Consider the following 18,196-nt stretch of genomic DNA (forward strand, 5'->3'; position numbering starts at 1 on the left):
TCCTGCTCAGGAGGAAACATCTGGAAGAGTTTTGAGGGAAGCTAAAATGATTCCAATAAAGTTAGTGATTTTTTTTTCAGAGAGCAGGTGAGTGTATAAACCTCTGCAGAACTGCTACTGTATTTTGTTTAAAGTGAAGTTCTAAATGAATTAGGATTGCCCACAGGAGAAATGTCTGTAGGAATCTCACGGTTTGGTCTTCTCAGAGAAATTGCGTGCATTCTGATGTGCTGTAAGTGAACGTGTTCCTAGGTTTCTGCTCTAGATCCTAACCCTAAACATTTTGCGAGTTACATGAGAACCAGAAATCTTTTTATATGGGAAAACTACTTTATAAAACAGTGATTCTTAGCAGATTTAAGACCAGAAAACAGCACAGGCCTCGTTTGCTGCATGCATCATGCTCCAAGACAGTATAATTTCACTGCAAATAAACAGACATAAAACAGGCATAACAAATTGGACATTTTGTCTATAATCCAAGTTTATGCAATCATCACTGTATACTTAAATAAAACTTACAGCTAGAATTATCCTCACTAGCATTCATTGCACTGACCTAAAACTTGGCTTGTTAATGTTTGCACCATTTTTACTTCATGTTTGGACTATCTGTGAATGATGGAATGTCTTTACTGATGTTCCAGGTACAGGATTTAGGAAGCAGATGTATGCGGTGGCTTTCCTCTCTAGGTACCTGGTTGAAAGAGATTTCTGCAATGCTAATGAATGTGTTCATTTGTTTTTACACCACATTCCTACCCCACCTATTTTCCAAGGAGCTCGAGGCAGTAACTCTGTGAGTTAAGTTAGCTGAAGAAATGGTGACTGGTCTACAGACCACGTGGACAGCAATATGGGAAGAGCCAAGCACCTGGAGCCAGGAGCCATGGGATCAACCAGTAGTTGGGACCTGAGGGAAATCAAGAGGCAGGGTCAAAAAGCAAGCCAGAAGATAAGGTCAAAGAGCAAAGCAGGATTGAAGGACAAACCAGTGTCAAGATGCAGGGCAGAACCAGTAGACAGATCAGGTGGTGGGACTGAAAGGTCAGCTAGGAGTCAGATTTGAAGAATAATTAAGAATATAAGAACGTGCCAGAGCTCAGGAAGACCTTGCTGTCTTTGTACTCATTCCTGCCCAAGAAGATCCAATGGCCAGGTTGGGTGGGTGGAATCGGTCCACAGCCTGAAGGTGCTTGAGAAGCACTAGAGGTCTTTGAAATATTAAATACTTGCAATTCAGTGCTTCACCACACAAGACAGTTCCTGATATTCAGTGAGCTTCACTGAGGATTTGGAAACAGGGTCTCCTCATTTCTTCTGAGGGGCCTCTGACACTCTATCCCAGGGACAGCCAATACCCTCCAGGTATTGTTGACCTACAACCAGTGCTGTTTTTCTAGAGAGAGAAAAAGGTGCCGGAACTCACCGTGAATGCCTACCTTGTTCTCTTAGAATGACAATGGAGCCCACCTGAGAGGTGCCAGAACTGAGTTCCAGTGAGTTACAGCTGAAGAAAAACCCTGACTACAACTCCCATTGGCCCTGACTACAATGCCCTTGCTTGGTGGGGGCTGAGGGGAACTGTTGTCCAACAACTTCTGGACCGGACCACATTGGCTGCTTCTGTTTGTTTGTTTGTTTGCTTGCTTGCTTGCTTGCCTGATTTAATGTATATACCTCCCTTCACCCAAGGATCACGGTGTGGCTTACTGTTCTACTAGGCTGCAATGCCCCTATACCACCCACATTATACACATTGCTGACTTTTTCAATATGAAGATTAATTTGTGTCAGAAGAACGCAACATGTGATGCAGGCCTGGCTTTCAGATACAGCACCCAGAGATAAAAAGTGCAACCAGGAAGGCAAACAGTCATAGCAACCCACCGTCCCCGCAAATTCTGTGCATCGCAAAATGGCAAAATTTCAGAAATATTTATGTCGCTCACAGAGTAGAAGGATAAACTTTTGCTTGCTTGCAACAGTGAAACAGTGTGTACTCAGTAATACAGGAAGCGAAATGCTGTTCACAGAAGCTACCCATTCTTTGCTCGATATAGAGGAAACTCCATAAGAGGGAAGCTGCAAAATTTTGCATGGAAATCTGAGTAAGAGCTAATTAATCACTGGGGAGCCTGTAACGTTTTATCTTTTGCAGTCAAAAGGCAAAAGGAAAGACACCTTTCTCTCACAAAAGGATCAATTTGTGCAGCCTTTCTCTCTATTTTCAGCTGTATTTAAAAGGTAAAGGTACCCCTGACAGTTAAGTCCAGTCGCAAACGCCTCTGGGGTTGCAGCGCTCATCTCGCTTTACAGGCTGAGGGAGCTGGTGTTTGTCCGCTTCCACAGACAGTTTTTCCGGGTCATGACTAAGCCGCTTCTGGGGAAGCCAGAGCAGCGCACGGAAATGCCATTTATCTTCCCGCCGGAGCAGTACCTATTTATCTGCTTGCACTGCGTGCTTTCAAACTGCTAGGTTGTCAGGAGCTGGGACCGAACAACGGGAGCTCACCCCGTCACGGGGCCTCAAACCGCTGACCTTCCGATAGGCAAGTCCAAGCAGCGCAGTGGTTTAAACCACAGCACCACCCGTGTCCCTTCAGCTGTATTTAAATGGAGGGGAAACAAGGCAATTGCCGAGGATGGTGAATTTGAGAGGGCGTTGTTTGCAGCACCTGCAGTGGGCTGGACTCTTAGCTTGCTTTCTTCATCTACCTTTTGATTGTTATTGGTATGAGCTTTCGTGTGCATGCACACTTCTTCATGCACACAAAAGCTCATACCAATAATAAACTTAGTTGGTCCCTAAGGTGCTACTGGAAGGAATTTTTGTATTTTGTTTCGACTACAGCAGACCAACACAGCTACCTACCTGTAATTAGATAAAATACATATTTTGTTATGTGCAAATGGCTTTAGATACCTACTAGGTCCATAAATTACCAGATAGCATATAATCAACACAAAAAACAGCGACAATTTGTTGTTGACAAAGGACAGCTGGACATATAAAGGGCCCCATTACCTTCATTAGCTTAGGGCCTCATCAAACCTAAATCCGGCCCTGACTGTTGTATTATACTGTCACCCGACTTGGGGAGTATATCTCCATTCATCTCTTGAACATCTTATCTCAGTACCATCAGTTAAACGGCTCAGGACTGCAGTACCTCAAGACCCCCTCTTTCCATATGAACCTACCCGGACCCTGAGATCATCTTCTGAGGCCCTCCTTCGTGTGCCTCCTCCTTGAAAGGTCCAGAGGGTGGCAACATGAGAATGGGCTCCCTCTGCAGTGGCTCCCCATCTGTGGAATACTCTCCTCAGAGAAGTTCACCTGGCACCTTCATTATGCACCTTAAGCCATCAGGCAAATACGTTCTTTTTTAACCAGGTCTTTGCTTGACCTGATTAACATCCTATGTACCCCTTTAAAATGTGGCTCTTTGGGAGGGGGGTATTATTGGGTTACTGCTTTTATTTTGCTTTTATATATTGTGATCTCTTTTGTGAAACACCCTGAGACCTCTGGGTATAGGTCGGTATATAAATTCAATAAATAAAATAAAATAAATCAGCTATAATTTCTTTCTGGACTGCCTGCCCAGGTTGGACATTGGAAGCATCATATTGGTTCTGATCCTTTCCGTCTGGCCCTGTCCAGAAGGTGGTTCTGAGGGACTGCTGCTTGACACCATAAGGAAACCTCACCCACCTTAGGTTGTCCCAGGATTCCCCAGTAGATGCATGTGATGACATGTGATCGAACATTTCCAAGTTGCTATTTTCTGTTCTGAGCTGCTTGCAAATCTCAAAATAGACAAACCACACACATCCATTCACTTCCCACACATGCTGCAGATCTGATGAAAGCGTTCACCCTCCCAGCTCTTTATTTACCGCCATGACATCTTTGCACCAACATCCTTGCACAAGGCAGCTAACCCCCGCCTCCAGCTGCCTTCACGCCAGCTCCTGTCCCACCGGAGCTCTGATCTGACTGGTTTGAGAGCACACCATCTCTTTGCTTCACTCCCTCGCTCCATATCTGATCCGGATGCATCTTGAGCAAGCCATGTTACAAATGTGACACATGGTTGATGGATGAGCTTGTATCTCTGACATTTGGCTGTAGTTTAAGTGTCAGGGCTGAGTGATATAAGAAACAGTAATCACACAGCCTAAGAAATCCCATTAATAAGTTAACATTTTCATCCAACAGCCACAGGAGCACGAGGCAATGTGCCCACGCTTCTCAGTCACAATTTTTCTTAATGTGGCCTATTGCAACCAACCAGCATGATCTATAATGAGCATATTGGCTTTTCTGCTTTTTTCTTTCTTTCTTTCTCCTGAAGTTGCAGACAATCTTTCTCTCTCTCTCTGTACACTCGCCCCTGATTTGCTTAGTGGTTTTGGAGCCTGAGGGAGGGGTGGATTAAATTGGAAAATATAAATAACAAATCAAAAATTAAAATTGATTGGATAAACAATTTCCCTTAGTCTCTTTCTTAATAAGTAATCGATTGGTTGATCAATATTCATTATTTCCCAGAACATACCAAACTGTTTATTGAACAAATGAATGGCTGAGCTGCAATGACATGAAATCAAGAAAGAAAACCAATTTCTTTAATAACATGGTCCTGGACACATGATCCCATTTTACCAGGTTGCCTTGCACTGACCGATATGCTGGGGCATCCCCTTTTAAAATGCAAAGAAACAAACAAACAAACAAACCCAAAAACAACCCTCAAGAAAGTCAAAGCAGTCACGGCTAAATATCAAAATTAATTTCCCAAAGGGCAATATGAACAGAGATGCTTTATGCAAACATACATGCACAAAGCATGTAGTCCCCTCCCCAATGCATGTTTGTTACTTGATTTTGCTCTTCTTTTATGTGGGTGTTAGCATTCTTCTCCACACTTCTTCATTATCTAGCATATTCTCCAGATTTTCAACTCAAATTCACAGCAGAATAACAAGATATGCAAAGCACTTCCAAGCAAAGTCTCCAAGCATTGCAAAATGTATTTCTCTAATAAGTTGTCATTCATCAGATTCAGCAGCTCATAGCAACTATATATAGAATATGTACATTGGTTTGCTTCATATATTTTTTTTCAGATGTCAAACTTGAAAACCATCTTCAGTGTTGTAGCAGCGATTTGCATACTGCCGCTACTAATTATTTGTACACCCATCATCATTCTAACATTCAAATTAAAGATAATGTGGCCAAATCCAATGAGTCAGACACTGATTGAGAAGAAGGGGTGGCAAGTGAAATACCTGAAAAACTTAAGGAGGAGGCTGGCCTGAAGTGTTCAGTTGTTTTAGTTATTTTCAGTTTGTATCATATTGAGTATAATTCAAGACACATGTATCCTGTCTTATTGGGGGGGGGGCTGTATGTTTCAATCAACAGAAGTAGTGGTGGTACTGTACTTAGTTTCCCGCACAAGCCTGGGTCCAACCTGTTAGATATTAGGGCTGCCATACATCTGGATTTTCCCAGACATTACCAGGATTCCAAAGGCAGAAATGACGACTGGGGTGGGATTTCTGCGATGTGCTGCTTTGTCCTGGATCTTAGGGGCAAGTCAATTTTAAAAATCCTTTTAAAAAGCTCAACAATTTTGGCGTCTTCCTAAAAAAGTTCAACAACTTTTGGGGTGTCCCGAATCAGTGCTGCTACTGCCACTTCTCTGCCAGCAGTGGGTGGCTTCCTAAGGCAGCGGTCTCAACCTGCCTAATGGCTGAGCCGGCCCTGACCAAAGAGCAGTCAGCACTACTAGACAGAGATCCAATACAGTGGTACCTCGGATTACATACGCTTCAGGTTACATACGCTTCAGGTTACAGACTCCACTAACCCAGAAATAGTACCTCGGGTTAAGAACTTTGCTTCAGGATGAGAACAGAAATCGCACAGCAGCGGCGCGGCAGCAGTGGGAGGCCCCATTAGCTAAAGTGGTGCTTCAGGTTAAGAACAGTTTCAGGTTAAGAACGGACCTCCAGAACAAAATAAGTACGTAACCACTGTATCTAGCAAAACAGATTTGATCCACCTGCTAAAGTGAGAAAAGACAGCAGATGCAAGGGAAGTCCATCTGGTAGCCACCATTCATCATCTGATAAGAACCTTCAATGGCCTGAGAAAACTGTTGGGGCAGCCCCTCCCACCACGTCCTTTGGGGTGGCTTAAGAAAGACCTGTGTGACCTGAGGAACGTGCAGAGCCTCCAGCTCCAAAGGGACCACCAGTGGCCTGAGGAAACTTCTGGCACAGCCCACCTTCGTTCCTCTGTGACTATGGCTGCATCTGCACCGTATATGTAAAATGCTGTTATACCACTTTAAGCGCCATGACTTTCCCCAAAGAATCCTGGGAACTGTAGTTTGTGAATGGAGCTAGGAGCAGTAAGGAGACCCATCATGGAGCTACGATTCCCAGCACCCTTAATATACTACAGGAGCTTTCATTCTTTCGAGAAACCTTGTCTGCTAAAGTCACACCAGAGTGCTTTCAACATATGGCATGACCTGTGTGAACAGAGGGAGTCCTGGGCCCATGGAGTTTGTTCCATCAGCTTTCAGGTGGTCTGAGAGGGCCCTCCCTCATTATGTTTTATATAATTTATCTGTCTTCAGCAAATTGCCGTGGGTGCCTTGGCAAACAAACTCAAGGAAGCAACAGCCAGGAGCCCCTTGAGCAACCACCATGCAGAAGATACCAATGAAGCCCAGAGCACAGACACTCTTAAAGATTCCTCTTTTAAAAAGGGGGGCGGGAGTTTGGTTTCCACATCAGCACCATTATATAAGGATGGAGTTGAGCTCTGGCTCTTACGGGAGCAAAGTAGCCTTAGAATCTGTGGTCTTGTTGTTCCCTCAGCAATCCTTTACCAACTCTCCTATGGTCCCAGCTGCTGCTTTCTGCTGCCGGCTACCTTCTTTATATTTATTTCATTTCATTCATGAACCACTTCCTATGAAAGGCCTTGAAGTGGTTTAGCAATCAGAGCATCAACAATAAAAACATATATCAGATAATGAAACATCTACGGACAATTTCAAATCCAATGCAAACTGGGATAATTAAGAACAACAATAGCAACAACAGTCTTAGAAAACCCTCCACTTCAAAAAACTGCTTGAAAAAGGAAGACCTTCAGTAGGCTCCAAAAATACAATAGATACTATATAAGTGCCTCATATGTAAGATGAAGGTGTTCCAAAACGTAAAGTCCCTGTTCTGAATCCTTATAGCTACCTTCTGCCCAGGTAGCTAGGTCCCCAGGTAGCTAGGTCCCCAGCAGCGAAAGCAAAAGAAAACAAAGCAATAAGGCCCCTGGGTTGAAATCACAGTAGAAACAGAAGAGAATGAAAAGAGTATCTGATGAAATGAAATTGCAAGTGGATAAATAGTGTGTGGACAAAAATGGACTTCTAGTTGTTTTTAAAAAAATCAGGAGAGGGTGTTTTTTTTTAATAAAAAAAATGAAATTGGTTTATTAAGTATTTCATTTATATTCAGGATCCCGTATAATAACTGGTTTAAAATAATGTCTGGATGTACTACAGCCATATCCACACTAATCATCTCTTTAAAATGAATCTGTGCCCTCTGTCATACACACTGAGTTAGAGCATGTTTTTCTATGAAAACCAATGAACTGGAGACAAAGATATTTTGACTTTTGAGGTCAAGTAAAATAAATATGACGCCTTCAGTCATAGATTGTAGTAATTATTGTGAAAATTACAAATACTACCAAAGAGCATGGACATTTAATTTTCCATGTTATAGAGGGAAATTGCTCTGGTCAGTAAATGGAAACTCTTACTTTTGTGACTGCTTAACAGGGCAATCCTACATATCTCTGCTCAGAACGAATAATACTAATAATAATAATAATTATACCCTGCCCATCTGACTGGGTTTCCCCAGCCACTCTGGGCAGCTCCCAACAGAATACTAAAAGCACAATAAAACATCAAACATTAAAAACTTCCCTAAACAGGGCTGCCTTCAGATGTCTTCTAAAAGTCAGGTAGTTGTCACAAGGCGAGGCCACTCTAAGTAAAGTGGGTATAGGACGGCAACCTAAGTCTTCAAGTAAATTGGGATGAGGAACTCTTTTAAGGCTGAGGGCCCATTTCCTTCTGAACAACTTTCTGGGGCCACATCTCAGTGGCTGCCAGGCAGGGCAAAACTAGCAGAGCAGAGAATGTACATTTTAGCTTTGTACAGTAGGCTAGTTTCTGTGCCTCCTCACACAATCCTCTCTCATCTCCATTTGGGCAAACGAGGTGCATTGTCAGAGTTCCAAGACACATGCTAGTCAGGCAAAAATACAACATTCAAGGGCAGGGCAAAGTCAGGACAATGGGGAAGTGTCTGGGAAGAGGGTGTGGCCTGAGGAGAGGCCCAAATGCCAGCTGGAGAGGCCCAGAGAGTTGCATTCAGGCTGCTTCCCCACCCCTGAAATAGGTGGTCTTGCTTAATGCCCTTCACTTGACGTGTATACAGAGAGAGGCAAACTGGAATCCTTAAGTTCACAATGATTCTTATAATGGTTCTTTTACAAACTCCATAGTGTAAAAGGAACAATGTGAGCATAGCCTGAGGTTTTGGACAATATTCTTGAGTCTCTGTTCGGTTGCAAAGAGATATGTTTCATTGGTTGCTAGACTAATTAAGTATGTCTGTTTGTTCAGTAAATATATGAAGTAGAAAGTCAGAAACTTGATTTAAATTACCATTTGGGTTATTCAAAATACAATTTTAATCAATTATTTAACCCTGGGCTGCAGATAGACAGATGAGTGTTTTCGTTATGGCTTTAAAACTGAGGGCAAAGAGATGGGTGGCAAAACGTCTCCCTGAAGAAGAAGTGAGATTTAAGCGGGGATGGAGGGATAGAAGAATATGCCTATTTCAGTATCTCTCTGTTCCTGATTTTTGTACTCTTGAGTTCAGTTGTCCACATCAGTTTTTGAAGTCCTTGCGAAAATTCATCAGCATTGCAGTATGAATTTCTCCCAATGGAAACACTTGTATGCAATTTTGCCTCTCACACACTTTTGTAAAACAACTTCTCCAAATATAATGTATGTTTGCATGTTCTTTTCACCAATATATGCAGTTTTGTGCACACTTTTATGCATTTTTGTAGCAATTTTGATGGCTTTAGAACTGCATTGCAAAATTCAGCGAAGGTTGTTCTAAGGGTGTGTTTCCCAACCAGGCCCCCCAGGATATTCTGAGGGGGGCACAGGTGAAAATCACATAAATGGGGGGCCATAGCACAAGGCTAGGGGACCACAGAGGGAAGTGACAAGTGAAGAGGAAAAAACTTTTTTTTTTAATCCGCTTAGCCAAGATAAGGGGGCCTAGTGCTCCTTTCTGCCATTTGGGTTTTCTTGGAGCAGTCCTGGTTTGTTTCCCCAGGGGTATTTGCAGGGAGGAAGAGTCATGGATAGCCTAATCAAAGAGGAAGTTCTCAAATGTGTGACAAGTAATCACACACACCCTGGTGGGCAGCAGAATCTAGAATCAACAGAAATTGAAATCCACATATTATGGACAAACAATTCCAAGGAGAGGGGAAACTACATTTTTTTGTGCTATAAACAGTTTAAGCCTCAGGCCGCCTAAATAGGGCTTAAGTCAGAATCATAGCATAGCTAAGTTCTAACCAGAACTAATGTGCTATGCAGCAGAATTGTACTCCTCCAAAGGTTGTGATACAGTTCTTAGCAGTTTAAACATATTTAAATGTGCATTTGGAGGGAAATATAGATTGAAATACGTATTAAAGTGTGTACCGTATTTTTTGCCCTTTAGGACGCACTTTTCCCCCTCCAAAAATGAAGGGGGGATCTGTGTACGTCCTATGGGGTGAATGCAGGCTTTTGCTGAAGCTTGGAGAACGAGAGGGGTCAGTGCCCACCAACCCCTCTCGCTCTCCAGGCTTCAGGAAGCTATCAGCAAGCCTGGGGAGCCCGCGGGAACTCCCGCAGGGCTCCCTAGGCTGCGGATAGCAGCCTGCCGCCCGGAGCGCGGGGCGCGGTGAAGCAGAGTGCCCCGCGCTTCCGGCAGATATCCTTTTCTCCTCTAAGAACTAAGGTAGGTGTGTTTTTAAAAGCTCAGGCTTCCCCCACGGCTGGGGGGGAATATTTTTTTTCTCTTTATTTCCCCCCCAAAAAACTAGGTGCGTCCTATGGGCTGGTGCATCCTATAGGGCGAAAAATATGGTAAATATAAAAAGAATGAGTTGTAGCCAACGAATGTTTACTCAGAGAAGACCCGTTGAAATTAATGACTGTAACTGACTCATAAGTTTCAGTGGATCGACTCTGAGTTAGTTGACCACAATCAATTGTGGCCATTAAAAATAACAATCAGGTAAATGGAACAGACCTATGGGTAAAAACAAGCAAAAGTGACATATATCCTAGCACCATTGCTAGAAGCAGCTCATAAACATGCATAATCTAAAGGCTAGCATGCGGGTTGCTTGGTGCACAGGCTGAAAGCCTTTTAAATGTTACATGCACTGCCTCAAGTTTCAGTACTGACAACTGCCTCTCTGCAGACTCCACTTGGCAGCCATCACATGTAAATCAGCGCTGAGTCAGACTTCATTCAAAGTTGTTCAGTGACAGGGATTGGACTGCTATGTCTAAATTAAGTCAGGCTTGGGGATTAGGTGGGCAAAGAAGTTCTCGCAACAGTGTGATGAAAGGGAAAAGAGAATGAAACCAAATGCTGAGTTAACTCAACAGGGGCAGGGGCAAAGGCTTGAGTCAAGCTCTGTAACAAGGTGACTGGAATTTTTGGCCACAGACTGTATGGTTGTTTGGGAGATTGCTGAATCAGAAAGAAGGATGCAAGATAATATTTTATAGCCCCAAGTCACTGTACCTGCTGCTGCTTTTATGGGCCTCTGCCGCTTTAGTGAAATATCCAAACCATTAGATTTGTCCCATTTTATCAAAGTGGCAAACCTTGAACAATCAGAGGTGGTGGCCCAAAACAATCCACTTGGCTGTTGTGATATTACAGCAGCATCTGGATACAAGAAATAAATGGGCAGGGTATTTTATTTTATTTTATCATTTTATTTTGCAGTTCAAAGGAATTTGTGTTCTGTTCATTATCTAGCCCTTAACAGCACAAAGACTTTGACAATTTCAGTATCAACAGTTTCACGGCGCTTCGGTGCATGTTACATGCCTCAGCAATAACAAAGGATAATTTTGGTGGTGCTGATAAGATACGTACAGCAGAAGTGGAGATTTCTGGCGATGTTCCAGAAGGACCCATGTGACTGATCTGTTTTCAAAGCTCTGGCATTGGATGATAAGCCACTTCCTTCCTGGTAAGCATGATTTGGATCACAGCTTCAGTCTCCATGTCTTCTTCCTGGAAAAGGTAACAGGCAGTTTCCCTTTCCTGGAAATGAGACTGGGGAAAGTTTTGTATCCCGTAGGCTGGACAGAAGATGGAGCTGCTGAGCAGCCACGAAATGCAGGCTTTCCTTTCTGACTGCATTTGTTGTTTATCTGTTTACTGATCATCTTATCTGCATTGGACCCCCCACCCCCACCCCCTGGACCCACAATTACATTGCCAGGTAAGGGTCACCTTATTAAGTGGAATCAACATGCTCCCTCCTATTTCTGAGATAAACAAAATGAGCTCAAAGCTTTGTTATTTTGTTATTTTACATCTGGTTCATCAGATTAGTCCCCAGCTACCTGTCTAAGCACATTATACGAAGAGGGCACCCTAAGTATCTCCTCTTACGTCTCAGCTAAATATGCTAGGACCATGACATCAGTTTCAAGAGTGATAAAAATGAAACTTTTCCCCCCCCTCTCCAACCATTATTGTCTAAAATGTTAATGGAGCTGGCTTTTTTTTATTTTTTATGTGATCGATAGCTGGGGAGAAAGTGCCCATAAATTACTAAAGGCAAATACCATTCTATTAGCACTCAGGAGATTTTGCAACATTTGCCCAGTGCTAGATTTTACTTTACAAAAAAAAAATATATTAATTTGCTGAAAGCCTAAGTTCATGTCCTCCCGCTTAAAACTGCCTTTGTCCTGCGCCTTCCCCTCTTTCTTTCCCATTTTGTAAAAAAAGGGGGATGTTTTATTGAGAAAGAACCTTCTGAAGTACTCTTAGCTGCAGTTTCAATTAACATTCTACCTCTTTACATTATATGTTTTTATGAAATCATTAACTATTGCCATGTTTCTATTATGATACTATTAAGAAATAAAGAGACTTATGGAAATGGAGTTGTAAAAGAAAATGCATGACAGTTACTAGGAGCAACATCTGTGCACCATCATCCCAGCTTACACTAATTTTCCAACGATTGCTCCATTCATTACAGAGCATTGTTACTCACAGTGGCACAACCCTGATTTCCATGCATTTACGAACTGAAGCACAGAGAGGGTAAGTGGGAGCCCTAATCAATACCACTTTTCATTTTCTTTCTAATGTGCTGCCTTTCCCCCTTTTCTTTTTCCTCCTGTGCCCAAGTCCAAAAAAAGGATCCTGACGCTACAGTCATAAAATGTAATTCTTCTAGAGAAACACAGACAATAATGCTTTCTGTATTCGGGCATATTGCATATTCTAATGGCATTTGGCTAAATTGAGTATGGATTTAACATCAAAGGCTTCATGAATTTTTCAAATGAGATATTAAAGTCAATATTTCAAGTGAAAGATATTTCAATTTAGTTGCACACACGACAATAAAACACACACACACACACACATACACCGCTTCTCTATAAGGCAGAGCTAGTAGTGACTGTGGCAATATAAGTTCATTCAGGAAATTACTAGTTTATAAGAAAATCAAACATGAGGTTGCGAGATTGCAATGAGGCGGAATAAATTAGACTAACTGATATGCACCGGTATGTTCTCTCTCGCTCTCTCTCTTTAATTTCTCATAGTCTGGAACAGAACTTGCCACTGGGCACTTAGTGGCTTGATGCTGGCTTTAGGTTTCTTTCCCGGACTTGTTTGTTTGTTTGGAACTCATCTGATTAGCATAAAACATTTGCATCCTGGCTATAGAAATGTGAAATGATTTTCACCTCTGGAAAGTGTAGGTTAGGCCTCATGTGCCCCTGCAGAGAACTGCACACTGCTTAAAGCAAGTCAGGTTTGCATCAAACTCTCAACACTGTGGAGCCCAAGCGGTGGACATTTGGCATTTGGCGTTGAAAGAGGTTTCTTCTCTCGCAGCTTTTTCGATATCTCTCTTCGCCGCAGGGGGCAGAGCATTTGGGGTTTATTGCCACTTGCTTTTACGGAATTAGGAGCAGCCTCGAGCATCTGGAAAGGAACGGTAGAAGTCAATAACATAAATAAAATATCAGATTGGAAGATCTTGTGTTAAAAACTAAGAAAGCTCTTCTTAGGAATGGAGAGGAAACCCATCGCTGGATTTTGCATTCATGCTCAGAGCTTAGTACAGTGGTACCTCGGGTTACAGACACTTCAGGTTACAGACTCCGCTAATCCAGAAATAGTACCTCGGGTTAATAACTCTGCTTCAGGATGAGAACAGAAATCGTGTGATGGCGGCAGTGGGAGGCCCCATTAGCTAAAGTGGTACCTCAGGTTAAGAACAGTTTCAGGTTAAGAACAGACCTCCGGAATGAATTAATTTCTTAACCTGAACTGATTGCCATATTTGGGACAAGGAAGGGATTTCTAGTCCCATGATAATTTCCCGTTTTCCCTTGTAAAATGGGTCATGGCTGTGTGGCATGAGCCATCTAGAAGAGCAAATGAAAAGGGAACAACTGAGAACTAGGCACCCACCTGAAAAGACCTTCCCTAAAAGAAGTCTTCCAGCACCCCATATATTTGCACCAACACAGGAACACAAGAAACTGCTTATATGGAGTCAGACCAATGGTCCATCTATTTCATTGTCTATACAAGCTGGGAATGGCTTTCCAAGGTTTTGGGTAGGGTTCTCTCCCTACCTGAAGAAGCCAGCGATTGAACCAGGAACCCTCTGCATTCAATACAGATGCTCCATCACTGGCCAATGGCTTTCCAAAATATCTGACTGGCATACTTTACCATGATTTTGTTGTGCTCAATGAGACCTTGATAGACGGCTATGAGTACACATGTGAGAAATGAAAACTTTTATGTGACACAATGTAGCCAATATTGAGCACTTTTGAGTTCCATCATTTCCAACGGGAAGGAATTAAAAAGTCAAACAAATTCAACCTCCTCTCTCTCTCTCTCTCTCTCTCTCGTCAAGTCCTCATTTGTTCACAAATCAGCAGGTGGATCAGCAACATTATGTCCTGTTAAAGATGTATTAAATTATCTAGAAGCCATGTTCTTTTTCGGATAGATCCACACAACATTTGGAGTCAACGCAATATCCTGGCTTATTTCCTTTCCCTTAAAAAATAAAAAAAAATCAAAGAAAATATATCTGTGCAATGTGTCAGCATGGCATGTCTATCAGCACAATGTTGTATTATGATATCTTGACATATCACTCTGAAACACATGGGCTTGTATCATTTAACGGCACAGAATGGAACATCTGATTGCAACACATGAAAAAACAGCAGCCTGCCACTGTCATGGAAATGGTGTACTATCTGAATACCCAACACATCCTCCTTGCTCAAATACAGGAAAATTGCTGATTGGGCATTTTCTGGGATTCAGCATACTGTTGTTGCTTAACAAGCCATAAGCATTTGCACAAGCAACATAACATGGAATAATTTTTGACTACTGCTTACATCCAGTACTTTGGCTCTAATGATTCAGGGACCTCCTGGGCTGTTTCTATAGCCATTGCCTTCTAAGGTATCAGTATCAAGTTGAGCACAGTGTGAAAGCCATCGTTATCTGGGCCAGATTCTGCAAAAACAACTGCCTTTTTAAAAACAGATTAACAGGTAGGTAGGTAGGTAGGTAGGTGGGAAGGCAGATTGATCAATAGATCAATAGATTCGGAATATATGTGATAAAATAATTAAAATCCAAATGCCATGATATATATCAAAGTCCACATGGAAGCAATCAGGAAGTTTAAAATCATATCCATGTCTTAAATTTGCTTCTCTGAGCCTGAAGAACATTCAGCAATTAATAAACATGTAATTTCACATAATCTGTAAATCTTGCTGATCATTTTTGTATGAATCTGTAATGGGATTCAGAGTCATTTATGCTGAATACTTTGGAGGAAACGATCTGCTCTGAATGGTCCTCGGTTCTCACAGGTAATTACGAAAAGTCTAGGATTTTATTTTATTTTATTTTTTGCTGACCTGTGTCTTTACCTCTACTACCAAAGCAAGCTATTGCTTCTAACTGTTCTTGTTCAAAGTTGTTTTGAATGAATAATTGAGTATTTTCCATAGCATATGCTACAGCCAGTCTGTTTAGACAACAGTTACACGGAGAACCGGCTAACAGGATTGTGGCTGCTGTATCAGGGATAGGGAACCTGTGGCCCTCCAAATGACTCCAACACCCATCATGCATGACTATTGGCCATGTTGGCCGAGGTTTATGGGAAGTGGAATCCAACAATATCAGAGGGCCACAGGTCCCTTTCCCCCAATGTATATTGTTTAGAAGACTGGCACAGAACCTACACGTGTACAACGTGTACAATGTGTACAACATAGGCTTTGTTTACACAATTGGTACCATGATAAAGCGCAGGGTACAACTCACTCAACGGGACTTGTCTGGCCTAATATAGATGGTGGATGCACTCATTCCATTCGCATTTCAGTCACAAGAATATATGGATAAGGGACAGCAATAATGAACTATCCTGCACATCTTAATATTTCCACCTACCCCACACCTGCCATTACTGTAATGTAGGGTTGCCATGTGCCCTCTTTTTCCAGGACACGTCCTCTTTTTCTGGGGTAAAATTTCTGTCCAGGTGGCTTTCTTAAATTTGCTGAAATGTCTCTGGCTATACCAGGGGTCAGCAAACCTTTTCAGCAGGGGGGCAGTCCACTGTCCCTCAGACCTTGTGGGGGGCCGGACTATATATATTTTTGGGGGGGAACGAATTCCTATGCCCAACAAATAACCCAGAGTTGCATTTTAAATAAAAGGACACATCCTACTCATGTAAAAACATGCTGATTCCCAGACCGTCCATGGGCCGGATTTAGAAGGCGATTGGACCGGATCCAGCCCCCGGGCCTTAGTTTGCCTACCCATGGGCTATATTTTTTGGATGAAACATAGACATAATTGGTAGTTGAAGACTTGCTTTCCTCTTCTCGTCTCCTGCCTCCCTCAGCAATAGATCACAGCTTCTATAGCCTACATATAGTAGGGCTATAAAAGAGTCGTCAAAATGCCCTCTTTTCTGCTCTTCAGAATATGGCAACCCTACTAATGCCATGTTCCACAGAATGGAAGATGGCAGGACACACAAGGACGTGCTCTACAGAGAGCTGGCTTCAAGCACCGGGCCCATTGGCAGACCAGCTCTGTGTTACAAAGATGTCTACAAACATGGCGTAATAGCTGGCTACATCAACCTCACCCAGTGGGGATCCCTTGCAGACGACCACAGTACGTGGAAACACATCCATCAGGCCATGTATCCACAGCAGCCACCAGAGGAAGAATGACCACTGGGAGGAGTGCAGATTGAAGAAACACCATGGTGCCTCTGCAGCACCACAACCGGACATCTTCATCTGCCCCAGCTGCAACAAAATGTGTCTCTCCCATATCCATCTTTACAGCCACAGCAGGCGCTGCAACCTTCCAGCCATTTGACTTCACCTCCAAAGGCACTCTCCTCCATTGTTTGCTGAGACAGATGGATGCCAAGAACAAAATTACAGGGGTGGGGAACCCCTTCAGGTGTTATTGGACTCCAGCTCTTATTACCTCCAGCAAACATAGGCAGTGGTCAAGAATGATGGAGGTTGGAGTCTGGGGACCATGAATTTCCCACCTATTCTAGTGGTAGGTAAAGGTAAAGGGACCCCTGACCATTAGGTCCAGTCGTGACCGAGTTGTGGCGCTCATCTCGCTTTATTGGCCGAGGGAGCTGGCGTACAGCTTCCGGGTCATGTGGCCAGCATGACTAAGCCACTTCTGGCAAACCAGAGCAGCGCACGGAAACGCCGTTTTACCTTTCCGCCGGAATGGTACCTATTTATCTACTTGCACTTTGACGTGCTTTCGAACTGCTAGGTTGGCAGGTATAATTCTAGTGGTACTTGCGCATATAATTTCAATGCACTCAGTTCTTGAACTATTGCAGGGGTGTGGGAAGATTGCAGAGCCCCAAATGAATTCTGCAAGCCCCACTCCTGACCCCGCTTTAATTTAGGCAATCATGCCATCCCTGCAGCCTTCTAAAAACAGGGTCTAAAGTAAGTGGACTGGGTCCCCTCTGCCCTCCTCCCTTCTAATTTGATTACCAGATGTTCTCTCTTTAGATATATATAGAGATGGATATTATCTCCTGCCTCCAGGCAAGGTGGGAGGTGGGGAGACACTTGACTAGATATTTGCTATTTCGCTTGACTTTTATGTAATAGCAATCTGTTTTGCTTTCAGCTCTGCTCAGCTGCATCTACAGTTCCCAGACATAGCACATTACAGGATTATGTCCACTATTCCCATATCACACTTACACTATCATCCTTTATTGTACTGTGTCTGCAAGCACACAGGAGCCAGGTAATATTCTGTGAGATTTTAGGTTACATTGCTTACAGCACATTTGGTTTCATTATCTTTCCCTTCCATGCTTCTTGTTTTTTATGGCGTTTTATTCACACACATCAGATTTATGCTGGAGTTTACTAGTCTGCCCCCTGGGATAAGTGGGCAGGAATTCTTTAGTCTCAGAGCTGGTTCTCTTGCTCTCTCTTGTCCCTCCCCCTGTTTTTAACCTCCTTTTGCTGATGAGACCTGTAAGGTTTCATTTCTGCATGATACTAGAAGACTTGTACGTGTGCAACAGCCTTAAAATCAGTGCTTGGTTTCCCAGAGTGGGGGGTTATGCCTGTTATGGCTCCCTTAATCCCTAGGAAGCTATGGGGAAGCAGGATTTGGAATAATAATGATAATAATAATAATAATAATAATAATAATAATAATA

This window comes from Podarcis tiliguerta (genome assembly GCF_965153285.1).
Source record: "Podarcis tiliguerta genome assembly, chromosome: 6".
Lineage (NCBI taxonomy): Eukaryota > Metazoa > Chordata > Lepidosauria > Squamata > Lacertidae > Podarcis > Podarcis tiliguerta.